General features: G+C 36.1%; 1 protein-coding gene across 21 annotated transcripts in view; it reads left to right on the forward strand.

Moving 5' to 3' along the window:
- LOC148941077 (uncharacterized) overlaps window positions 1-27,563 on the forward strand; it is a 105,626-nt gene that overhangs the window by 14,860 nt on the left and 63,203 nt on the right. Inside the window, exon 1 of one of the 21 annotated variants that reach the window (XM_089105322.1) lies at window positions 11,630-11,710. The exons of the other annotated variants lie outside the window; for them this stretch is intronic. The gene's annotated coding sequence lies outside the window, so the exon portion shown is untranslated. Of the gene's footprint in view, window positions 1-11,629; window positions 11,711-27,563 lie in introns of those variants that run through there. 21 annotated transcript variants of the gene reach the window in all.

Below are 27,563 nucleotides of genomic sequence, written 5' to 3' on the forward strand. Positions count from 1 at the left end.
ATTTTTTTAAAATTTTAACGTAAAGAGCGTGGTATTGACTAAGGGGAGAACCCCCTCATATACGTAATAACATATACGTAATAAAAAAAAAACAATAAAAAAAACAAGCGATACGGCTCTATAGTAAACGAAACTTTTAAAAACGGAATTTTTATGTCAATAAATGTACCAAAAGAATGTGATTATCATTTTGATTTTAAATATATAAATTTTATTAAGTTTAGTATTACTCATCAAAGGCTACGAGCCTGAGAAAATTTACCCGATTTTTAAAGAGGGGGGAAACATCCCCTACAAGTGAAAGAATTTTAATGAAAATCACACCGTCAGATTTAGCGTATCAGAAAACTCTATTACATAGGTTTTAAGCTCATATCTGCAAAAATCTGCAACTTTGTTTGTTTTTGCCAGAAGAAAAATATACGAATATAGAAGTTAGTTACGTAAGTTAATTTGTAAATTACGTTATAACCAAATTTAGAGACATCCATTAAGCAAAAGAAAAGTAAAATTTTTATGCAAATTTTGTTTACTTATTCAATGACGGTGAGCCAAAATAAAAGCTGCATTAACTAAAAAACGATCAGAAATTAAATAAAAGAAACAAGTTTTATAAACTGAAAGTAAGGAGCGACATTAAAGCTTAAAACGAACAGAAATTATTCCGTATATGAAAGGGGCTGTCCCCTCCTCAACGCCTCGCTCTTTGCGCTAAAGTTGACTCTGTCTCAAAGCTTTATTTTTTAAAACAATAAAAAACTTTAGCGTAAAGAGCGAAGCGTTGAGGAGGGGACATCCCCTTTCATATACGGAATAATTTCTGTTCATTTTAAGTTTTAATGTCGCTCCTTACTTTCAGTCTAAAAAACTTGTTTTTTTTTTATTTAATTTACTAGAAACCAGGTCTACTGCATATCCAGTATTATTTTGTATTTATTATTTTTCAGTAAAAGGCTAGTTAATTTTAAAGATAACTATACTGCATTGGTTGAGGGGCTATAATTTTCTTTTATTAAAGAAGAATTAAATGACAGAAAAAAAGGAAAGATCTAAGAAGAAAACTAGAAAGTAAAAGAGGCTACCTAACTTCTGAATTAGCTTTTTTACAACAGTAAAAAAGAATAAAAAAAAAAAATAAAAAGCTTTTTTTAGCGCCATAGGGAGTTCCCAAAGGGACCAAGCTGATCAACTGATAATTCCTTTGAGGTGATTTTCGGCGTTTTCCTAGCAGGTACGCTGGAACATTTTGAGGGACCAATTGAACATTTGTCCTTTCTTGAACTTTAAGAAGAAAATTTACTCCAATTAATAGAAAAAAATTAAAAATAGGCTTTCCGATAATATATGTTTCATTAAATCTGAACATCTCTATCTCCGGGACAAACCGCGAGAAGTTATATGGTTTTTCGAAGATTTCCGGGAAAGTAGGTGTCGGCTTTTATTTTTGTGTCGATTATTCGAATCTTTTATCCAAGCTCTACAAGCCAGGGCAAGACTGCCCAATCAATTGTAAATAGTTTGGCCAGACAAACTAGAAAAGTTTCTATTGGGTGTTTTAGGGTTAATATTTATGGTATCACATCCCCTTAACACAATATGAACTACACCGTGTGGTTAATATTAGTAACTTTGGTCAGCAAGATCACGACAAAAAAGAAACGACTTAACAAAACACAAATACTTTAGGTTACTTACTTGCCGAGCCGGTTCACTTGGCTTTTACTTCTTAATCGATTTGTTGAGAGAAACTTGATTTTCTGCTTCTTTCTCCTTCTTCAATGCTTCCAATTTACGCTTTTGAGCTCCTGACAAACTCATGAATTCTCAATGGCTCTTCAGCTGCTGATATTAGATAGTAAACTGGCAAACTGGGCAAATAATACATGGGTTATACGGTTTTAAACAAATAAGACCATATGGATGGTCTTACGGTTTTAAACAAATTCATTCATTTAAACTAATCTTTATAATTTCTCGAATTTCCTTTTTGCCGCTCCCGACAAAGATTCCGCTCCCGACAAAGATGCCGCTTCTAAAAACAATTGCACCCTTCCATTCTATAAGACATTATAGGATTACAATTCAACGGAATCAAAACCAAAATACTTGGCCGGCACGAAAACTTAAGCCTCCAAAAATAAGTAGAAAGTAAGTAGATAAGTAGATTTAATATTTGGAAGTAGAATAGTCCAAAAATAAGTATTCTACTACCAAATTAAGTAGAAGTGGAAACACTGCTCATGATAGCACATAAGAAAGATGTTGAATCAATAAAATCAGAAATTGATCTGTCACTTCAACCCTTGCACGACTCAGTTGCACTATTAATCTCACTATTATCTGAGTTAATCTACATATAAATGTAGCAGTTTCAAAATTTTGACTAATTGCTAATTGTAATTTTGTTCCTGTATATTTTGTAAAAGAATAAAAAAGGCCTTTTTGGGAGGAAGCTTGGGCCCCCCAGAAAAATTAGGGTGGGTAATGGCCCCCCCCTGCCCCCCCCCCCGCCAAACGGTGCCTCTGCTTGGCCCAGTTAAAGATAGGAATGAGGCCACAATTAGCGATAAGGAAAGAATTAGAGAGAGATGGGCCGAACATTTTAAGAATTTGCTTAACCGAGATAGAGTTGCAGGAAAAGATATAGAGAAAAATGAAAAAAGTTTGTGATACCTTGGATGTGAAAGAAGTTTTGTTTTGTTAGTAGGAACTAGCAACAGTACTAAAAGGTTTAAAAAATAATAAGGCTCCAGGTGCTGATAGGTTGGTAAATGAGTTTCTTAAATATCGTTGCTCTGAGGTTAGAAATAAGTTACTGAAGATTATGAATATGATTTTTGAAAAGGGGAAGAACCTAACGATTTTAGGAAAACTTTAATTAAACCACTTTTTAAGAGAGGTGATAAAAGTGAGTGTGGTAGTTATCGAGGCATTAGTCGAGGGGTTAACAACTGGGCATTTTTAAGGACACCTGGAGGCATGAGGCACGGAGGCACGCCGGAGGCATGCCTCCGGAGGCACGCCGGAGGCATTAAAAATGGACAGGTAAGGAAACTTATAAAATATTCCAAAGGGCGCAATATGTAAATATATACAGCTTGCCTGTTATTCGGTATCTGTCGAATATTTCAGCACCTTCAAAAGCAATTTTTTAAAACTTGGAAAAAATCATTTACGGGGGTTTATTTGGCAAGGAAAAGAACCCCCAAGACTGAAAACAACTGATATGTACCTAAAGAAGAAGAACGGAGGACTGCAAGCTGTTGATATCCTTGCAAAAACTAGGTAACCCTACGATGGCACTGATGGTGTCACTTTTTCCTATTACACATGCAGCATTGCCACCAGCTCAAAAATAAAATTACGATTTTTCTTTAAAAAAAATCCCCAAATTTCAAAAAAAATCCCGGAACACGGTTTTTAAGTTATCAAACATAGGGCTGCGCGGTTATGACGTAAAAAGCAAGGTGCGAAATTCAAAGTACCGTGAAACGTGGTTTCTAGTTGTAAATAACAACTGATTGTCAATATTCCTAGTATTATTTCGACGTGAAAACGTTCTGGTGGATTAGTAGGATCTACGACAAATATTTTAGGCCAAAACAATTCACCAAACTTCCGAAAAAACGTGTCTACGCATCCATGTTTCATCAGTCTTCACACGTCCCTTTCCCTTTTATCATACCTGCTTTTCTGTTTAGTGGCTGTGCCAAGACGCACCCTTGGATCTCGGATTCTTAATTGTACTAAAAAAAAAGGAATCTGCTGTTTTGACACGAAAGAATCCGGAAGAAGCACAGATCCCTTTTTCCCGAATGTACTTAGAATCCAACATTCTTGGTATTAAACCCAGGCCTTGGGGTATTTGAAGAGAAAACTGTAAAGCAACAGCCAGAAAAACTGTTACTACCGAGTTATTAGTAAAAAGCGCTAAGTAAAGCAACCAACTAAAAAAAATAACTAGTTTCTCAAATATTTATTGGTACGTCTCAGTAATCATCTCGATAATCACAGCTCAAATGACAACCCTAAAAAACTGGACAAATGAGCTTCAGTAAATCAAATTAAGCTCGGTTAGCACAAGTATAAACACTAAGTTTTCTACTACTAGGTCTTCTATTGAGCATAACAAGTTTTCCGATGGTGCCCTAGATCTCGGAATGCATTCGAGACTCAAAAAATTATATCAAGAACTCAAGTGAATGGGGGACGAGGGGCACACACACTTGAGCTGGAAGGACCAGCCCCGCCGTGGGTGGCCTCCTCGTCCGTAGGAGACATGGTTCAAGATTCTGTTCAGTTCTGTGCCCTCATGCACGTCGGTATTAAGGTTATTTTTGGTTTTTTGTTGATGGGTTGGTTGTATTTTGGTTTGTTTGTTGATTTAAGTTGGTCGTAAAAAGACCTGAAAAAAAGAAGGAAAAATGTGCCTCTGCAAGAATGGATTTCTTGTGGACGGAGGACGCCCTGTATACGGAAGAGCAAATAGTTTTTTTTTTGTGTTAAAAAATTTTAAAATTATAATAGTAAGCCTTATGGATGACCACCTTTAAAATTTGAATTCGTATTAGTGAAAATTTAAGGATATGAATTTTAAGAAATTGAAGTAAAAATGCCACCGGAAAAGCGTCTCCTAGAGGGGGAAGGACACCCTGGAACGGGGGGAGCGATAGATATTTGGCAAGAAAAAAGTTAAATGGTAGTGTGCCTTCATGTCCACTAATACATTGACTGGTATATAATAATTTTGTTTTTGAAGTTTAGGTGATATGATAATGTATAAAGTTGTAAGATTTGTATGTTTTTTTTATTAAAATATCACCGATTGGAGAGGAGGAGAGGAGGGGGAAAAAATGACAACTACCTCTGAAAAATGTTAAACAAAATTCCTTCTGTTGACACACAGAACATGGCGATGGTGGTGGTTATGGTCTTGAGGTCAGTTTTGGGTTTACGTGCCATTTTTAACATGATGATTACGATGCTGACGAGACATCAAAAAAGTGGAACCCTTTTTTCTGGATAAATGAATTCAGCTTTGTGAAGACGTATGAGTCAAAGCCAAAGACAATGTTGGTGCCGATTTCCATAGAAACGGGTTCTGCTGAATGCATGATATACAGGCTGGAGTCACAGTAACCCTGGTCTACCAATGTGGCAGTTAATCTGAGATCAGCATTTAGCTGGAACCACTGGCACAGAATTCCTATGTTGTCAGGGAACGGCTTTGCCATATTCTGCGTGTCAACAGAGTGGCATCTTCGCCCAGACAAGTAGCCAAACTGTATGACCCGCCCAACTAATGCTTTCTTTCCCCTGCTAACCGGTCTGTAAACGCACCATTCACCGATACGCAATTCCGATTTCACACCGACCTCTGCATTGGTTTGTGGCGACTCACGTAGTCCTACTCGTCGGTCCTGGACCATCACCCGTTTTAATCGGTCACTACTCAGCTTCTCAGAGTTTTCCCTCAGAAGCCACAACAGCGTGGATTTTTTTATTGGTGTTATGGAGCCGTCAGAAGTCTTGACAAGACAAAACCTAGAATTCTTCATGTTCGTCACAGGCTCACTAACCCAATTTTTCTCAACTTGGTGTTTCACACAGTGAGCAATCACTGGCAAATCTTCAAAGATGCCGTCACTTTCCGAGCCCGATTCAGTTTCAATCGCGGAAGCCTTTTCCTGCTTATCGGACATAGTATTTTCCTCTGAGTCATCCTCTGTGTCACTGTCGTGAAGTACAGAAAGACGAACATTCGGTAATTGGTGACCGAAAGCAGAAAGTACGTCGTCGGGTATCAAGGCTTTCATTATTCGCTGGCTTTCAATACGAGCTCGCCCTAGCTCGAGCTTAATTTCATCGTCCCCGGGCAAAGAAAAATCGGAACTGACAGACACAACACCAATGGATCTAACTCGCTTGGCCTTGGGCAAGGACAACTGTTCATTAGAATATTGAGCTTCAAAATCCGTTATACTTTCATATCGACGAATTCGATGTAGAAGTTGGAGGAACGAAAAGTTTATTATAGTACTGTAAGTGCTGGTTTGAGACCGCATCTTCCTAAAAAAATCTTCACACGGTTGGCTATTCATGTCGGAGAGTTTGAAAAGACGTTCGAGCCCAAGCCGTTTGAATCGACGAATGAGAAGCACTAGGGAATGCATATTTATCTCTAGGCAATGGTAAAGGTTTGTGGTACTAAAATTATCGCTCAAAGCATAATGTCCACTGTTTACGACCCAGGATCTCCAATGTCGAACGCAGTAAACAAGACGACCAAGCAAAGATAACATCTCAAGAGGAGAACGTTTGCAGTCGTAAAAAACGCACCGTACGCTTTCCATAAGCAAAAGATAAAACTGTGTTCCTTCGCTTCCAGGAACACGCTGTTTCAGGTGTGCCGGAAACAGCACGCCTGTTTCCGGCAGCCCCCCTCCTCCAGCCCCCCCTCCAGAAATAAATCCTTCCTGAAAATGTCTGTATACTTCCCAATAACCAATAAATAATACTGGCAAGTCCAGCGCCCCCTTCATGGCAATTTTCCTTCCCCCATGAAAACTTTCTTCATGAACAGATCCTCCAACATGACCCCCGACCCACCCACCCCCCACTACCAGAAAAAAAACTTCCTGAAAACTTCTGTATACTTCCCAATAATCAATACTATATGTTAACATTTGGTAAAGTTGATAACTTTCAGCCCTCCCCCCGGGGACTTCGGGGGAGTAAGTTATCCTAAAACACATAGTTATCATATTTTCGACCATGCTGAACAAAATGGCAATCTCAAAATATTGATCGGGTGACTTTGGGAAAAAAATGAGCGTGGGAGGGGGCCTATATGCCCTCCATATTTTTTTTTTCACTTAAAAAGTGCACTAGAACTTTTAATTTCCGTTCCAATGAGCCCTCCCACGATATTCTAGGACCACTGGGTCGATATCATCACCCCTGGGGAAAAAAAAACAAAAAAACAAACAAACAAATAAACACGCATCCGCGATCTTTCTTCTGGCAAAAAAGGCAAAATTCCACATTTTTGTAGATAGGAGCTTGAAACCTCTACAGTAGGGTTCTCTGATACGCTGAATATGATGGTTTGATTTTCATTAAGGTTCTATAATTTTAGGGATTCTTTCCCCCTTTTTTTGAAAATCAGCCATATTTTTCTCAGGGGCGTAACTTCTGATGGGTAGCACTAAACTTGGTGAAAGTTATATATTTGAAATCAGCATTGAAATCTGATTCTTCTGATGTATCAATTGGTATCAAAAACCGGTTTTCTAGAGTTTCGGTTACCATTGAGCCGGGTCGCTCCTTACTTACAGTTCGTTGCCACGAACTGTTTGATTAAGATTACCTCTATGTTGTTTTGTTTTGTTATTTTTTCTTCTGCAAAGTACTGTTAATTTTATGGATAACAATGCTACATGAGTTGAGGGGCATAAGTCAAACATTGTCGTTTTTTTTCTTTTCTTTCTTTTTTTTATTTATTGAAACACACAGTTTTGCAGTGGTGTTAATTTTATGGATATTAATGCTACATGGGTTGAGAGGCATAATCTAAAGATTGTCGTTTTTTTTCTTTTCTTTCTTTTTTTTTTATTTATGGAACCACACACTTTGGCAGTTCTTATAGCATTAGATTTTCTACAAAGCCGACTGGTGATATGAAGCCGCATTCGATTTGCTATAGTCACGCTTCACGTTTCGCCATTTGGTCCAAAATTATGAACCTGTTTGGCGGTCACATTATCAGTAGTTCTTCAGGCTAAATGGGAAAACGTAGCAGAAAAAATGCAAATAAGCCCACAACGGAGAAGGACGTAACTAAAACTATAGCAAATCGAACGTGCCTTTAGCTTATTTGCGATCTGTCATGACACCTGAATCATTCATTCAAGGACTACTGCAAAAGCTTTTTGCGATTTGGGTTGCTATTGCATTAAGCCCAAAGTTTCTATTATTGTCTTTGCGGGTAGATTTTGATCAACGCATGTATAATCATCCGAAAAACACCTTCTGTGGCTTTGCTGAAATTTCTTGTTTTTTTTCTGAAGTTCAATATACTTTAATAAACTTTCACACCATGGAGGAGTTCTAGCGCTATTTGTCCTGAATTGCTGTGCCGAAAGTGGAAACTGCTACGCACTTTGGACTTAACATACTAAAAAAAAAGAAACTTTTTAAATGTTGAAAATTAGTTCAATAGCTCTTAAAAGTGCAGGAGTAGCTTTTAACCTTTCGGTATATCTTTCAGGGGCCTGACCCAGCAAATGAACGGTTCATTGCTGTCGCTTTGAATCCTTTAAATGACAGAGTGGTCGATCAGGTCAAGATAGTAGATAAAGAGGCAACTCAAAGAGACACTGCACCTTTCACTGCTCAAGAACCACACTCTGGACAAAATACGACTCGAGATAAAGAGCACCATCGTTCAAATTGTCTTACTGATTTTTCTTCATCCTCCCACGACCATCCATGTCAACCAGAACTGTTGCGATACCCTACACGTGTTTCAGCAAACGGTAAGCTCAGACGGTAATTTGATATTTTGTATCATGAACAGAATCCTTGGCTTAAGTACTCAGTTAAGGAAAATTAGGTTTTCTGTTTCTGCTGCAGACACTTTGGCGGCACGTCAACCCTTCGTGGACAGACATACAGGGCGAGGCCTTCTATCGAGATCGGCTTTAGAAGATGTAAGGACATCTCAAGCGTTCTAGAAGAGCATGCGAAAAGTGACCACCACAGAGACAGTGCAGTTTCGTGGACGAAGTTCAAAGCTATACAAGCCAAGGAGATGCAACCCATCGCATCTGTTTTGTCAACGGACAGGAATAAGAAGACAAATGAAAACAGGGAACACGTAAAGGCTTTACTGAAAGTAATGGCCCTACTGGGGCGACTTGGTACAGCCTTTTATAGCCGCCATGAGACCGTCTCTCTAGCAAAATAAAATCATATTATCAAAACATTTTATCCTTTCTTCAAACATTCTCCCATACTTTTTAACAAGATACAAAGACGACACAATCATCATGTTTCCCATAAACACCAGAACGATCTCAATTCGGTTATCGGATCTAGGTTTTAGTTTACAATAGTGCAAGAAGCTAAGCGTGCCAAACACTCTGCTGTTCTTGTCGACGAGACAAAAGATAATTCGAAGAAAGAACAGCTCGCCATTCTTCTGAGGTACTTCGACGAGGAAAAAGTACGAGAAAGACCAATAGGATGCTACCATATGAAAAGCCTGGATACTGAGAGTTTAGCCAGCTTCATTCACGACACAGTGGCGAAACTTGGTCTCGACTTGAACTATTGTGTTGCTCAGTGCTACGACGGAGCAAGCGTGATGAGTGGGCCCTTCTCTCGTCTTCAAGTGTGACTGAGAGCGAAAGCGTCACAAGCAATATACATTCATTGCTATGCGCATAGACTTTGGTCACTGCCAACTGTGTTGAAGGTGTTGGGACTGTTGCCTCATTTTCTGCGTTAGTCCAAAATTTATACACGTTCATTTCCAACAGCAACACCAGGCATCAGCTTTTTGTCGAGTCCCAAAAGGCTACTCAACTGCCAGTCCTGGAATTAGAAAGGAGTGCTGCGACAAGATGGTCATACTGGTATCGATTAATATCGAAGATAAGACTCCGATATGAATGTGTTCTGGCTGTACTGCCTACAGTCAGCGAGGGAGCTGATAGTGAAGCTCGAGCAGAAGGAGCTGGGCTCCAGAGAAAAATGGAATCTTTCACAGTTACATTTTAGTTGCTCTATATGGAAGCAATTTTGAGGACGACAACCTCCCTTTCTGAGCAGCTTCAGGCAGTTGATCTGGTAATATCTTGGTCCTGCACCTTGATTCAAGCAACAAGGAAGGAAATAGCTGAACTGGGCTCTGCCACTTCATTTGCATCGTTTTTGGAGAACTCAAAATAGGTCGCTGGATGTCTAGTCCTTGAAGGACCTAATATGTATGAGCTTACGACTGGATCCTCATCTGCAAGTCAGTAAGGATTACCTAGAAGAACCTAAAAAAGTATCAAATGCTTGAAAGAATTCATAACCCATCCGAGTATAGAAAAACACTTGGTCGAATCCGACAATAGAGCTCCAACTCTAGCGGAAGAACTGAAAACAGAATACCTGGAGACTGTAGATCGTCTGATTGCGGAATTCGACAGACGGTTTACAGATAACCTTCCAGTGCTCAGTACACTGAAAGCTTTAGACCCCAGCTCTAACATGTTCTTGGATGCACGGCTCCTCAAGCAATTCTCTGAACTTTATTTTAAAACTAACATTGGCCTGATCCTTCTTGAGGCTCAAACTAATATTGCCAAGTGATTTTTGCTCGAGGAGAAGGCAAAGTCAAAGAACTTCATGGACGTTATCAACAATATCAAGATACTTCCAGTGGCCTATTCAGAAATTGTTAAGGGTCTTCATATTGCTGCCACACTTCCTCCTACGACAGCCAGCAATGTATGCTTGTTTGTTGGACTGGAAGTCGTGAAGAACTATCTGCGCTCAACCACAGGAGACGATCATCTCAGTCACCTGCTTTTGATCTTTGCAGAGAAGGATTTAGTTAAAAACTTGGATTTCGACAAGCTTGTTGAAGAAATGACAAAGATGAAATCACGGAGTTCCCCTTTGTTCCTTGAATGTCCACCGAACTGAGTCGAATTTTTTCTGTATTTTCTTATCCTTTTAATATGCTTTACCGAGCAATGTTCTGTATCGTCATAGCTATAGCGTGACTCTAATTTGGACTAAAGTATTTACTGTAAGCAGCGAGCTGAAGAATTCGGCTACCGAATATACTTTAGTCAAAGCGTGAGTTTCTACAGAGGTTTGGCTTTCGTCAAGTTATAGGTTCGGAAAAGTGAAAGATTCCTAAACGGCTGTTTTTTTAACATTATACATACCGTTTCAATTTTCTTCAGATATCTGGCCTTTTCCAAAACAATGGCATAACAGCAAAAGAAGGAAAGGGAAAGAAATTGAGACAATTTCCTTAATTTTTACGGTAACTCCCAGAGAAGGCAGTTTTTTTCTTCGGATAAAGCTAGAGGCAATTTTTTTTTTTTATACAAGCCCGCTTCGGGGCCCATGTCGATTGCTTGCCCACCCTAAGGTTTGGCTGAAATGGCGCCTCTGGGGCCAAGTCCGGATTGAGTACTCCCTCTCAATTTGTTAACATGCCCGTACAATATTTTACTATTATACCGTCTAGCTGCATCTTCCAGATCCTCGGCAATTTTACCCATGGCCTCTACTTCACAACTCCTTAGTTCATATTTTAATGCTTTCTACACTTTCTTTACATTCCTTTTGTTTTCATATGATCTATTATCATTTTCACTTGATATGGGAAAATTGGATCCACCTTTGCCCCCCCCCCCCCAGAATTTCGACGAAGTTACGGCAATGGTTTCGTTTTGTACTGTATTTATAATTTTCTTAGCTGTTTAATTAAAGAGTAAATTATGCGCAAAAACTAAAATTGTAAAGATCAAAATTGGCTGAAATTTTGAATCATGACGAAGTTTTTGAACGACTGCCAGGTCAGCTGTTGCGCTCGCGCAATACAATGGCTTCAATGCAAATGGCGAATTCCGACAACGAAAGTTGAGTCAGTCAATTTTCAACATTTGAGGAAGTAAGAATATAGAGTAAATTTTGGAAATACGTAAGTTTTTAATGTTTGTTTTTTTCTAATAGGCTAGTGGTTATGCCAAAAGAAAACCACTTGGATTGCAAGCCAAAACCGATCGGATGTCTTCTAGTGTATTTTTTGTTTTAGTAGCTAAGGCAACATAAACTTAACGTATGGGGGGGGGGGGGCTCAGATCAAGTATCCGCTAAATGTGTAACAGTGGAACGGGCATAGGCGAAGCCCTAATTTGCAAATAGGCTTCATAGCTAAAATTAAGGGTAGATTCTAGTTTAGCTATGTTTTACTAGGCTATATTGAAAAGGGGTTAGGTTAGGAAAATGAAACTTTCAGGGGTGGGTCTACAGACTAAAATATGTCCTGGGAAGGTACTTTGAAGGAGCTCACCTAGCCTACTTCCACTCCTTCTTCCTCTAGAGGACTGACCTTTAAAAATCGTTGTGTTATAAAAGTGAAACCTTGCAAAATAGATGTTCTGCTTAAATGAAGTAGCCTACAACAAAACTGTTTTCAGCTTCTTAACTTTGCTCAATTCCAATTTATGAGGTTTCAAAGATCTGCAAATAGCCCAGCCTACATTTCCTGAATTTATAAAAAATCCACTGATATGGCTCAAAATTCCACTCAAGTAACAGGGATTGCGGTAAAATTCTACTTTAGTTACTTTTAACTATAAAGGTAAATATGTAATAAAAAAATAGGTAAATTTTTACCAAATCATATTATTGACTTACAAATAAAATGAATATAGCCTACTACTTGATGCCTTTTTTTATGCTCTTTCCAAATATAATGATCATTTTCGTTGGGAATGAATTTTACCCCCACCCCTATATATACCAATTCAGGGTATATATTTGCACATTAGGTGGGGGGGGGGTAAATTTTATTTCTGATCTAAATGGGAGGTAAGTTCAAAATTTACCACCCCCCCCCTAATGTGCAAATATATACTGGTTCGTTTTGTTTTTGAGTGAATGAATTGTTTTCTTTTCTCTCTCAGTTGTTCACTAGTATCAGGGTTGCCACCGTCAGTAGGATTCTACTAGATCTAGTAAAAAAAAATCTAGTAAATTTAGGGGATCTAGTAAATTTCCCGAAATCTAGTAAAAAGTCATGATTTATAGTAAACAATTTTTTTTTTATTTTCCATGAATTCAGGGAAAAAAATTATCGTAAACATATGACAATTTACAATTTTTGCTTGTCTGTTCTACAATTTACAAGTTTGCTTGTCTGTCTCAGAGACAGACAAGCAGTCACCTATTTTCATAAACAAACACTTCACTTCCGGCGTCTAAAGGTCGACAAAATCAGCTTTCTGTATATCAAATCTTACCAACTAAAAATGAAGCTATAATGACACCTGGATTTGTGACTATTGTGAATGTATTGGAATCAAAACAAAAGCCAACCACCCAAGGTGATTAGGTGAATCTCCTCAGTTTGAGAATTTTTATTGAGGAATAAGGAGCCTGCTGAGAGAAATTAAAAGTAAGTAGAAATGTAACATTATATATATATATATATATATATATATATATATATATATATATATATATATATATATATATATATATATATATATAATATAATATAATATATAAAAATATATATAAAATTTTTTTTGAGCATTTAGTAAAAACAGATGCAATCTTGTAAATTTTTCCTCTCTGATTTAGTAAATTCTTTCAGGTCAGGGTGGCAACCCTGGCTAGTATCCGTCGATGGCAGTTTATAATTTTTTGGATTTTGTGCAAATCACAGATATTGGCGAATAACTCGCTTTTATGGTTGTTAGGTATTTGGTTTTAATTCTTATATTTTTTGGCTTTTATTGAATTTTATTCATCTTTTAAATTTTTCGTGTTTTCTTTTGTTTTTTGGTTCTTTTCACATTGACTTTCCGCGTTTGTTTTTGGATACATTATTTCGTTTCGCGCTGAAAAAGAGAGGAGTTTGTCCTCTCGAAATATTCGCTTTGTTGTGGTTTTTTTCAGTACTTTCATTTGGCCTATAAAAAACCCCATTTTTGCTCGTTTTTCTTTCTTTATGTGATGACAGGCCAATGTGGTTTAAGAAATTATAAATGTATAAAGTTTATGGAATATCTGTATATAGTGGCACTGGGGAAGATATCACCCGTAATATTGATCCGAGGAATCCTTTTTCCAGAGGGAACAGTCTTACGGCTGGCCTTTTCTGAACTAAACACTAAATAACAAGATTCTTCCTTTGATTAGATGTAGTAAAATTATATTTATCCAGTTTCCATAGTCACCTTCAGTTTAAATCATACCACAGCTCCCCTCCCCCATTGACCCGGAAATAGCCATATGCTATATGCAAAAATTGCCATTTTGTTCATTTGCATTACTTTCTGTGCCTTTTTCATCAATAGCTGGTTCGCAATGCCAAATAATAATAATAAAAAAAAAGAAAAATGATGCTTCCCTTCCCATAGGAATTATGCCTCTTCCCAAGTTTTTAACTCGTGCGTGCCTATGAACTTGTGCTCATATAAAGTCGGACTACGCTGACATATTTTTAGAATACCTAGAATTTTATATGAAAGTCGCATTTTAACAGCACAGTAAACAAAGCAAAGTAAAGAATTCATTGCGATGTCATTTTCCAACATGTATTACATGTCGGCGCTCATTTCTGAGATGAAAAGCTGCTTTCTGGTAATAAGAATGGGATTTGAAGCTGTATATCAAGCTTTAAATAAATCTTGTCTAGTCACAAATACTCAGCAAGTTTTTACAATGTATTTTAAACCCTAAAAATGACTTTTTTTTGTATCGAGCTAGACTAAGCCATTGTTTATACTACAACACATGTATTTTGAATAGTAATCGTGCCTGTTAGTCGCTTGTCCTGTTGTAGTCACAAATACATATGTTGTTAACCATTTCAGGTATACGCTCAAGAATTAATTTCCCGGTGGGGGGGACTTGATATAAAGAGGGCAAAAGTACGGGAATTATTTAGAAAATACAAATTTTTTCGAAATTACGTAAAAACTTAAAAACTGGGGCCTAGGTTCTCTGTATATTTACCTAGATAAAGGGACTTCATTTCCCATTATATGTAATGCCTTACGATATGAAACCTTGTAAAAGTGACTAGGCTGTGCAATGATTAACTGAATAATCAGCATAATGCCCTTTATGTGTTGGACCTTGATTTATATCTAAATTGTAGAAAATGTGTATTTTTTAAGTTTATTGATTTTAATATTCTTTCCTCGTAATGTCTGGGTATTAAATAATTTATTCCAAATCATTTCATAGGTTAATTGTATTGTCATGTCTAGCACAATTTCTAGATACGACTTGGGTTCACGTATGTAACATTTTGAGAGTTTTTAGGTGGACCAAAAATAACGTTTTGAATATGTTAGCTTCTCTGTTAGTGAAAATTTTAGTAAGAAAAAATATTTAGAAAAGGGACATGGAAACATTTTTGTCCCGCTCGTTGGTGGTTTTCCATAGATTATACTAAGTATGGTACGATTCCCCCCGTCCACTCCATAGGTGAACGCTCATTGATGGACGGTGGAAGCGCAATAACGTATTTTTGGATAGTGTTTTATTCGACTTCCAGTTTTGCATCTGGTCATATGCTCGTGTTTATGGTTGATTTCCAGTATCGTCGCATCGAGAGCGAAAAGGTGTAGACCTATTTAATTTTTTTTTTATATATAATTATTGGGAGGTAAGAAAAACCGGCGGGTGACCTTTGCATGTGGGTGAGGGTTGCTTCCCTCATGATGCATGTTCCCCCCCACAGTATAACGAGACGCGTAAAACAGTAAAGAATAATTCCTCGAGAAGGATGCTGCTCTTTGCAGATCGTACTTGGAGGGTGTTTCCTCTATAGCACCTGAGAGATCGTCGTGGAAAGGCACTGTCGCTGCCTTATGTGCCAGCAGGGGGGAAGTCTAATTATAAGTAAATAAGACTGAACATTTTTGGGACAGAAATATGTGAATGCTTATGGCTCAAAAACACCAAATATTATGTTGTATACTACATACGCATATGTGTTAGCGTAATACCAATGCTGGGATTCGGAATATCATATGCTCGAAGAAGAGATTATAATAAATTGTAACTCCACACAGGGTGAGGAGAATCCTCCCTCTCAAGATCGATCTGATTTCTGGTTCTTCTAAAATGGACTATCAAAAATCCCCCGACAAAGTTATTATTTCTATTATTTCAAGGGTCCCCCGACAAAGGGTCCCCCGACAATTTCAAGGGTGAGGGGCACAATAGCACATTTTCAGGTTGTATCTGATGCACCTGGGTCTAGTTGTTTCCCCTCCAGAAATTCCCCCCTCCCCAGAAAACTCCCTACGGAAAATTCCCCTCCCCGGGACAATACCCCCATATGCACCCTTGATAATTTTAGATGTTCATTAGAAGGGAAATTAAGAGTTCTACTCGCATGCTCAAGTCAGAGGAAATGCCATAGCGTTGCCTATTGTAAACAGCCATAAGGGCTCATTCTATTATTAATAAATTAATTTTCTCCCAGGGGCACATAACATTGAAGGGGTGGTTGTATTCGTATAAACTTCGGAGGGGGCTCGTTCGATTACAAATTAAAAGTTCTAATGCCACCACTCACATCATTTTTCCCTCAAACGCATCCGATCAAAATTTTGAGATAGCCATTTTGTTCAAAATAGTCTGAAGCTAAAATAACCATGCCTGCTAGTTTGACAACAGTAGAGAGGGGGGTTCTACTCGTGACATTACCACGTGGTTTATGGTTTTCTCACTGAGAATGAAAAAACAGGAATTTTCTCACTTGGAAAAACAGGAATTTTCTCACTTTTATGTTTGTTTTCATGGATGGTTATGTGTGGTTTTCTCACTGAGAATGAAAAAATCCCCTCCCCTTAGCGTAATACCAATGCTGGGATTCGGAATATCATATGCTCGAAGAAGAGATTATAATAAATTGTAACTCCACACAGGGTGAGGAGAATCCTCCCTCTCAAGATCGATCTGATTTCTGGTTCTTCTAAAATGGACTATCAAAAATCCCCCGACAAAGTTATTATTTCTATTATTTCAAGGGTCCCCCGACAAAGGGTCCCCCGACAATTTCAAGGGTGAGGGGCACAATAGCACATTTTCAGGTTGTATCTGATGCACCTGGGTCTAGTTGTTTCCCCTCCAGAAATTCCCCCTCCCCAGAAAACTCCCTACGGAAAATTCCTCCCCTGGAAAATACCCCCATATGCACCCTTGATAATTTTAGATGTTCATTAGAAGGGAAATTAAGAGTTCTACTCGCATGCTCAAGTCAGAGGAAATGCCATAGCGTTGCCTATTGTAAACAGCCATAAGGGCTCATTCTATTATTAATAAATTAATTTTCTCCCAGGGGCACATAACATTGAAGGGGTGGTTGTATTCGTATAAACTTCGGAGGGGGCTCGTTCGATTACAAATTAAAAGTTCTAATGCCACCACTCACATCATTTTTCCCTCAAACGCATCCGATCAAAATTTTGAGATAGCCATTTTGTTCAAAATAGTCTGAAGCTAAAATAACCATGCCTGCTAGTTTGACAACAGTAGAGAGGGGGGTTTGACTCGTGACATTACCACGTGGTTTATGGTTTTCTCACTGAGAATGAAAAACAGGAATTTTCTCACTTGGAAAAACATGAATTTTCTCACTTTTATGTTTGTTTTCATGGATGGTTATGGGTGTTGGTCAATTTATTTGATGTTTTTCATGGTTGTCAACATCAAATTATGGATGTTTTATGGTTTTTGTCAGTGAGAATTTGAAAAACAGGAACTTTCTCACATTAATGTCTGTTTTCATGGATGGTTATGTGTTTTGTTCGATTTATTTGATGTTTTTCATGTCTGTTTTATGGATGATTTATTTCTGTTCGTTGTCAGTGAGAATGGACATGCTCGACGCCAATGTTATGAGATTGTTTGGATAACCTAACCTGAGAACTTGATTTACATAATCGCTAGGGGAAATTATTGATTCACCGAGGGGGAATTAAGAAACATTATGGTTTCTTTGATCTTTAGGCTAGCCTAACCTGAGAAATTGATTTACATAATCGGCGGGGAAATTATTGATTCACGAAGGGGGAATTAAGAAACATTATGGCTTCTTTAATCTTAGGTCTGAGGTATAAAAGTTCTTTAGGTCAGAGAGAAAAATTAATATTATATTTTTAAATAGGGATTCATTGATCTTTAGTGTCAGGAACTATAAATGACATCACTTGTTATCTTGGAATTATGCGGGAGTCTAAAGAGATAGAAACTCTATTTTTAAATACGGCTTCACTGAGCTTTAAGTCGGAGAGATAAATTGATATTCTAACGAAACCTTAATAGTTTACCTAGGAAAATTTATGAGATGAAGAGATTAATGTAGGAAAGGGTTTCCTAGAAATTTGAAATGTGAAAGCACAGAGATGCCAAAAAACAAAAGGAACACACATAAATTACTTTTAGGAGATTATTTGGGCGAAACGGTTTTAGACAGGTTATGGAATTATTTCGGCGAAACCGTTAGAGACGTTGATTTAAAAGATGATTTTAGAAGAGGTTTTGAGTGTGGTCGTTATAATACACAAGTTCCATTGAACAGTGTTGTGAGGTCCCATACCACAACCCCAAAGGCCCCCGATCACCCTACCCCGATCCAAAGGGTTCCAATCCCCATACCCCAATCCAGAAGGAACCCCCCGGTCCCCAAAGGTTCCCAGGGCTCCCCCCCGGCCCCCAGACCCTCAAAGGCCGACCCCGGGCCCCCCCAAGGCCCATCGAGCTCCCAAAAGACCACCGGGGTCCCAAAGGCCTTCACCCGGTCTCCAAATGTCCCCCAGGCTCTCAACCGGCCCCCAGGACCCCCAAAGGCCCTCCACCGGTCCCCAAAGGTCCCCCAGGCTCCCAAAGGGCCCCCACCCCCTCCATCTCCCTCTCCTCCCCCCTCCTCACCGTCCCCTCCCCCTCCCCTCCTCCTCCCCTCCCCTCCCCTCCTCCCCTCCCCTCCCCTCCCCTCCCCTCCCCTCCTCCCCTCCCCTCCTCCCCTCCCCTCCTCCCCTCCCCATTTTTTTTAATATTTTTTGTACATTGAGACACAGAAGGGCACCCTCCCCCAAGGGTCCCCCAAACACCCTCCCCGGGCCCCCCAAAGAGTCCCCTCTACATTTTTTTTAATACTTTTTTATGGCTTTATTATATATTTTCTGAACAAGATCCATTCATAATGTCATTCCTAATCCCATTTTCCAACCTCAAAGAGTCCCATCCCCAATTCGTAAATACTTTCTTGAATTTTTTAACATGGTATTTTTTTAACTTTTTACTTATCCTAAAATGACATGAAATATGCTTACGGCTCTACCAATCGTACTCTGTGCTTGTTCATGGACACGACGCGGCTTTTGCACTGGTACTCTATGGCAGGTTATCGACACGACCGAGTTTATTGCATGCAGTAAATCAGTATTTTTTACGCAGTGGAAGGATCAACACACATTTCATATCTGTAAAAAGTGAAGATGAATTATTCGACGAAAGTATGTGCACATGAAAAAATCATTGTCGTGTTGAACGCTGGCAAGGAGAAATACCTGAACTATGAAACGAGTGCAAGTGGAGATCTTATTGGCAATGTATGCATACGTTGTCATGACAGTGAGGAGTTAAATTCCTTTGGTGTACCCAAGAATTTCCATCATGCAAGTGGTGGATATGCGAGAGTAACATTACCAGAGAAATTAGTAGTCAAAGAGAATGCCAACTTAAAAATAATAGTTGATGAAGAGGGTCAACTTCTAGCTAATGGTTCTGGTAGAATGTTAGCCGTTGATAGATCTTATCGCAATTCTTCCGGTGTTAGCATTCGAATGAAAGCAAAAGGAAAAAGAAGACATGCATACAGCTGCATCAATATCATAAATCATATCATGTCAATGTGTCAAAACTGCTCTCTATGTAAAAATAATGTGACAATAGAGAGTGAAATCGCAGGCAGAATAAAAAGGACATTAGCAGACAATATCATCAATGAATATAAAGATGAATTGACGGAAAGTGAAGCGCAAGTGTACTAATAATGTATAATAATGTATTTAACATATTTTTATATCAATATTCTACATGTCCTTATTTCATTAAAAATATCTAATGCATTATTCTGTTAAGTGTTCATTATTTGTAGGGTATGCTAGAACGTCAAACGTTCAGAATATCTATTAAAAAGGTCAGAGATGTAAGAAAAATAATTTTAGAGATAATGATACTACTAGCAGGCTCAATTTTTCATAGAAGATAGAAAAGTTCAAGTTCTCTTCTGAATTTTACCAAAGAACACAATTCAATTCTAATTTAACCAGAGAAAATAAAAAGCTTACTCTTCAATTTTAAGTTCACCAAGACATAAAAAATTTAAAGTTCACTTCTAAATTTTTCCGTAAAAGATAGGAAAAGTTATACTATGATAGTGATTATTTTCAATGAAGATAAAAAGTTTCACTTTAATTCTAAATTTTCTTAAATTCAATTCCGACCTTTCTCAAAGAGTCAAATTTAAAGTTCTATTCCAAATATCTTCACGGAACAAGAAAAGTCCCAAGACATAAAAAATTTAAAGTCCACTTCTAAAATTTTCCGTAGAAGATAGGAAAAGTTATACTATGATTGTGATTATTTTCTATGAAGATAAAAAATTTCACTTTAATTCTAAATTTTCTTAAATTCAGTTCTGACCATTCTCAAAGAGATGAAAAAATTTAAAGTTCTGTTCCAAATATTTCCCCGGAAGAAGAAAAGTTCAACTTCGATTCTGAATTTTCTCAATGAAAATGAAATAAGTTATTGATCAATTCTTTTTTCCCAAAATAATATAAAATTTTCCACTTCAATTCAGATTTTTCTCAAAGAGATGAAAAAATTTAAAATATTGTTCCAAATTTTTCTTAGAAGATAGAAAAGATCAAGTTCTAATCTGAATTTTACCAAAGAACAATTCAATTCTAATTTCTCCAGAGAAAATAAAAAGCTTCCACTTCAGTTTTAAGTTTACCAAGACATAAAAAATTTAAAGTTCAGTTCTAAATTTTTCCTTAGAAGATAGGAATAGTTATACTTTGATTGTGTTTATTTTCTATGAAGATAAAAAGTTTCACTTTAATTCTAAATTTTCTTAAATTCAGTTCTGACCTTTCTCAAAGAGATGAAAAAATTTAAAGTTCTGTTCAATATATTTCCTCGGAAGAAGAAAAGTTCAACTTCGATTCTGAATTTTCTCATTGAAAATGAAATAAGTTATTGATCAATTCTTTTTTCCCAAAATAATATAAAAATTTTCCGCTTCAGTTCAGATTTTTCTCAAAGAGATGAAAAATTTAAAATACTTTTCCAAATTTTTCATAGAAGATAGAAAAGTTCATGTTCTTTTCTGAATTTTACCAACACACACAATTCAATTCTAATTTCTCCAGAGAAAATAAAAAGCTTCCACTTCAGTTTTAAGTTCACCAAGACATAAAAAATTTAAAGTTCTGTTCTAAATTTTTCTGTAGAAGATAGGAAAAGTTATACTAGAATAGTGATTATTTTCCGTGAAGATAAAAAGTTTCAATTTAATTCTAAATTTTCTTAAATTCAGTTCCGACTTTTCACATAGAGAAGAAAAAAAATTAAAGTTCTGTTCCAAATTTTTCATAGAATATTGGAAAAGTTATGCTTTGATCGTGAATATTCAAGTTCTCTTCTGAATTTTACCAAAGAACACAATTCAATTCTAATTTCTCCACAGAAAATAAAAAGCTGACACTTCAGTTTTAAGTTCGCCATGACATAAAAAATTTAAAGTTCAGTTCTAAATTTCTACATAGAAGATATGAAAAGTTATACTATGATTGTGATTATTTTCTATGAATATTAAAAGTTTCACTTCAATTTTAAATTTTCTCAAAGAAGTGAAGAAAAGTTCAACTTCGATTCTGAATTTTCTCAATGAAAATGAAATAAGTTATTGATCATTTCTATTTTCCCAAAATAATATATAAATTTTCCACTTCAGTTCAGATTTTTCTCAAACAGATGAAAAAATTTAAAATACTGTTCCAAATTTTTCATAGAAGATAGAAAAGTTCTTGTTCTCTTCTGAATTTTACCTAAGAACATAATTCATTTCTAATTTCTCCAAAGAAAATAAAAAGTTTCCATATCAATTTTAAGTTTACCACGACATAAAAATTTAAAGTTCAATTCTAAATTTTTCCATAAAAGATCGGAATAGTTATACTATGAATTTGATTATGTTCCATGAAGATAAAAAGTTTCACTTTAATTCTAAATTTTTTTAAATTCAATTCCGACCTTTCTCAAAGAGATGAAAAAATTTGAAGTTCTGTTCCAAATATTTTTACGGAAAAAGAAAAGTTCAAAATTTTTCTCAAAGAAATGAAGAAAAGTTCAACTTCGATTCTGAATTTTCTCAATGAAAATGAAATAAGTTATTGATCATTTCTATTTTCCCAAAATAATATAAAATTTTCCACTTCAATTCAGATTTTTCTCAAACAGATGAAAAAATTTAAAATACTGTTCCAAATTTTTCATCTAGAGTTGGAATATTTCAGTAGTGACTTGCTGTGCTTTACCTTCTCACATTTACATTCTCTTGATTTTTCGAAGTTCATTTTGAATTTCTGTCATGAAATGCTAGAGTTGGAAAATTGGGGTCTTAGTCCACCAGCTCAGTATTGAGGTCCCAGTCCACCAGCCTGAACGGTGGAAATTCACTAGCTCAGAATTGAGGTCTTAGCCCACCAGCCTGAATGGTGGAAATCCACTAGCTCAATATTGGGGTCTCAGTCGACCAGCCTGAATGGTGGAAATTCACTAGCTCAGAATTGGGGTCTTAGTCCACCAGCCTGAATGGTGGAAATTCACTAGCTCAAAATTGGGGTCTTAATCCACCAGCATGAATGGGTGAAATTCACATTAGACGAGGTTACGTGCGCACACACACACAAAGAGAGACGACTAACACACAGGGACAACACACACAAAGAGACGACACACACAGAAAGAAACTGAATTACAATATGAATATGATCAGGAATTGTTTACAAGTCAGGTTGGCCGAGTGGTTTAGGCGCTAGACTTAAGATCTGGTCCCCATACGGGGTCGTGGGTTCGAACCCCACACCTGGCAATTTTTTCTTATGTACTTTTTTTCTTTCATCATGTCTTGTGATTTCACTAAATAAATTCTGTAAAAGGATTTATTCAGAACCTAAATTGTTAGGGTCTTTAATAGATTAAATATAAAAAAAACTAGAAAAGTGCAAAATGTTCAAATTCTCTTCCGAATTTTCTTAAAGAAGAGAAAAAAGTTAGCTGAATTCTGAGCTTTACCAATGAAACTGAATTACAATATGAATATGATCAAGAATTGTTTACAAGTCAGGTTGGCCGAGTGGTTAAGGCGCTAGACTTAAGATCTGGTCCTCATATGGGGTAGTGGGTTCGAGTCCCACACTTGACAATTTTTTTTCTTATTCTAAATCTTTGGAAACAGCCTCTATTTCTGACCGTTTAAGTTTTGATGTTAGTGTTGTCAGTCAAAAGCTATGACCTTGAGAAAAGAGCTTGAGAAGGGTTAGATTAGATTAAGTTATATTAATAGGTTAGATTAAGTTAGGTTAGGCTAGCCTACGTACGCGCGCGTACGTAGGCTAACCTAGCCTAACCTAACTTAACCTAACCTAATCTAACCTAACCTAATCATTAACTTTTTGCATGTCTCTCACCTAACCTAAGTGAAGCGTACGTGGGCTAACCTAACCTAACTTAACCTAAGCTAACTTAATCTAGCCTAACCTAACCTAACCATACTCGCCGGAAAAGGTTAGGTTAACTTATCATGAGTGCTCGTGATAAGTTAACATAACCTAACTTAAACATGTAGAAATGTTTCTATTTATTTATTAATATTTATTTATACCTAACCTAACCTAACCTATTGTTTTTGTGGTTAGATGAACGAGTTTGAAAAATAGTCTTTAACAATAGAATGAGTCCCTCGTTTTGTAATTTAAAAATTAGAGGGGTGAATCCATAAGACAAAGGAGCTAAAATTTACTTTAAAATTAAAATAGAACTTAAAATTTTTAATCTCTTTGAGAAAAAACAAGAAGTGAAGTGGGACCTTTTTATTTGAATGGAGAAATTAGAAGATAAATTTGAATGTTTTATGTCTTTGAGAAATTAAGAATTCAGCTAACTTTTTTCTCTTCTTTAAGAAAATTCGGAACCTCGTCTAAATTAACCTTAAAAAAAATTAAATAAAGCTATGTCGACTTTGCATATTTTATTCAACATATCCGACAAAGCACTGGAGGGGTGCATTCCTGTCGACTTTTGGAGGATGTTTCCCCATTTCAGAGGCTGTTTCCAAAGATTTAGAATAAGAAAAAAAATTGTCAAGTGTGGGACTCGAACCCACTACCCCATATGAGGACCAGATCTTAAGTCTAGCGCCTTAACCACTCGGCCAACCTGACTTGTAAACAATTCTTGATCATATTCATATTGTAATTCAGTTTCATTGGTAAAAGTTCAGAATTCAGCTAACTTTTTTCTCTTCTTTAAGAAAATTCAGAACCTCGTCTAAATTAACCTTAAAAAAATGAAATAAAGCTATGTCGACTTTGCATATTTTATTCAACATATCCGACAAAGCGCTGGAGGGGGGCATTCCTGTCGTCTTTTGGAGGGTGTTTCCCCATTTTTCGATAATCAGGCAATTCTCTCAAGCTCTTTTCTCAAGCTAATAGCTTTTGACTGACAACACTAACATCAAAACTTAAACGGTCAGAAATAGAGGCCGTTTCTATAGATTTAGAATAATAAAAAAATTGTTAGGTGTGGGAATCGAACCCACGACCCCATATGGGGACCAGATCCTAAGTCTAGCGCCTTAACCACTCGGCCAACCTGACTTGTAAACAATTCTTGATCATATTCATATTGTAATTCACTTTCATTGGTAAAGTTCAGAATTGATCTAACTTTTTTCTCTTCTTTAAGAAAATTCAGAAGAGAATTTGAACATTTTGGACTTTTCTAGTTTTTTTTATTTAATCTATTAAAGGCCTTAACAATTTAGGTTCTGAATAGATCCTTTTACAGAAGTTATTTAGTGAAATCAAAAGAAATGATGAAAGAAAAAAAAGTACATAAGAAAAAATTGCTAGGTGTGGGGTTCATACCCACGACCCTGTATGGGGACCAGATCTTGAGTCTAGCGCCATAACTACTCGTCCAACCTGACTTGTAAACACTTCCTGATCATATTCATATTTTAATTCAGTTTCATTCTGTGTGTCTCGTCTCTTTGTATGTGTTGTCCCTGTGTGTTAGTCGTCTCTCTCTCTGTGTGTGTGCGCACGTAACCTCGTCTAATGTGAATTTCACCCATTCATGCTGGTGGACTAAGACCCCAATTTTGAGCTAGTAAATTTCCACCATTCAGGCTGGTGGACTAAGACCCTAATTCTGAGCTAGTGAATTTCCACCATTCAGGCTGGTCGACTGAGACCCCAATATTGAGCTAGTGGATTTCCATCATTCAGGCTGGTGGACTAAGACCCCAATTCTGAGCTAGTGAATTTCCACCGTTCAGGCTGGTGGACTGGGACCTCAATACTGAGCTGGTGGACTAAGACCCCAATTTTCCAACTCTTGCATTTCATGACAGAAATTCAAAATGAACTTCGAAAAATCAAGAGAATGTAACTGTGAGAAGGTAAAGCACAGCAAGTCACTACTGAAATATTCCAACTCTAGATGAAAAATTTGGAACAGTATTTTAAATTTTTTCATCTGTTTGAGAAAAATCTGAATTGAAGTGGGAAATTTTATATTATTTTGGGAAAATATAAATGATCAATAACATATTTCATTTTCATTGAGAAAATTCAGAATCGAAGTTGAGCTTTGCTTCGCTTCTTTGATAAAATTTTTGAAATTATCTCCTTCAGGGGAAATATTTGGAACATGACTTCAAATTTTTTTAAGTCTTTGAGAAACGTCGGACCTAAATTTAAAAAAATTCATAATTAAAGTTAAACTTTTTATAGTCATGGAAAATAATCACAATCATAGTATAACTTTTCCTATCTTCTATGGAAAAATTTAGAATTGAACTTTAAATTTTTATGTTTTGGTAAACTTAAAAGTTAACTTTTAATAAACTTTTAATAAACTTAACTTTTTATTTTCTCTGGAGAAATTAGAAATGAATTATGTTCTTTGGTAAAATTCAGAAGAGAACAAGAACTTTTCTATCTTCTATGAAAAATTTGGATCAGTATTTTAAATTTTTTCATCTGTTTGAGAAAAATCTGAACTGAAGTGGAAAATTTTTATATTATTTTGGGAAAATAGAAATGATCAATAGCTTATTTCAATTTCATTGAAAAAATTCAGAATTGAAGTTGAACTTTTCTTCACTTCTTTGTGAAAATTTAAAATTGAAGTGAAACTTTTAATCTTCATAGAAAATAATCACAATCATAGTATAACTTTTCCTATCTTCTATGTATAAATTTAGAACTGAACTTTAAATTTTTTATGTCATGGCGAACTTAAAACTGAAGTGTCAGCTTTTTATTTTCTCTGGAGAAATTAGAATTGAATTGTGTTCTTTGGTAAAATTCAGAAGAGAACTTGAATATTCCCGATCAAAGTATAACTTTTCCAATATTCTATGAAAAATTTGGAAGAGAACTTTAAATTTTTTTCATCTCTATGTGAAAAGTCGGAACTGAATTTAAGAAAATTTAGAATTAAAGTGAAACTTTTTATCTTCATGGAAAATAATCACTATCATAGTATAAATTTTCCTATCTTCTACAGAAAAATTTAGAAAATAACTTTAAATTTTTTATGTCTTGGTGAACTTAATACTGAAGTGGAAGCTTTTTATTTTCTCTGTAGAAATTAGAATTGAATTGTGTTTGTTGGTAAAATTCAGAAGAGAACTTGAACTTTTCTATCTTCTATGTAAAATTTGGAATAGTGTTTTAAGTTTTTCATCTCTGAGAAAAATCTGAACTGAAGTGGAAAATTTTTATATTATTTTGGGAAAATAGAATTGATCAATAACTTATTTCATTTTCAATGAGAAAATTCAGAATCGAAGTTGAACTTTTCTTCTTCCGAGGAAATATATTGAACAGAACTTTAAATTTTTTCATCTCTTTGAGAAAGGTCAGAACTGAATTTAAGAAAATTTAGAATTAAAGTGAAACTTTTTATCTTCATAGAAAATAAACACAATCAAAGTATAACTATTCCTATCTTCTAAGGAAAAATTTAGAACTGAACTTTAAATTTTTTATGTCTTGGTAAACTTAAAACTGAAGTGGAAGCTTTTTATTTTCTCTGGAGAAATTAGAATTGAATTGTTCTTTGGTAAAATTCAGATTAGAACTTGATCTTTTCTATCTTCTAGGAAAAATTTGGAACAATATTTTAAATTTTTTCATCTCTTTGAGAAAAATCTGAAGTGAAGTGGAAAATTTTATATTATTTTGGGAAAATAGAATTGATCAATAACTTATTTCATTTTCATTGAGAAAATTCGGAATCGAAGTTGAACTTTTCTTCTTCCGGGGAAATATTTGGAACAGAACTTTAAATTTTTTCATCTCTTTGAGAATGGTCAGAACTGAATTTAAGAAAATTTAGAATTAAAGTGAAATTTTTTATCTTCATAGAAAATAATCACAATCATAGTATAACTTCCTATCTTCTACGGAAAATTTTAGAAGTGGACTTTAAATTTT

This window comes from Artemia sp. Qi Xiang Cuo, chromosome 19, assembly GCF_049724085.1.
Source record: "Artemia sp. Qi Xiang Cuo chromosome 19, ASM4972408v1, whole genome shotgun sequence".
Taxonomy (NCBI): domain Eukaryota; kingdom Metazoa; phylum Arthropoda; class Branchiopoda; order Anostraca; family Artemiidae; genus Artemia; species Artemia sp. Qi Xiang Cuo.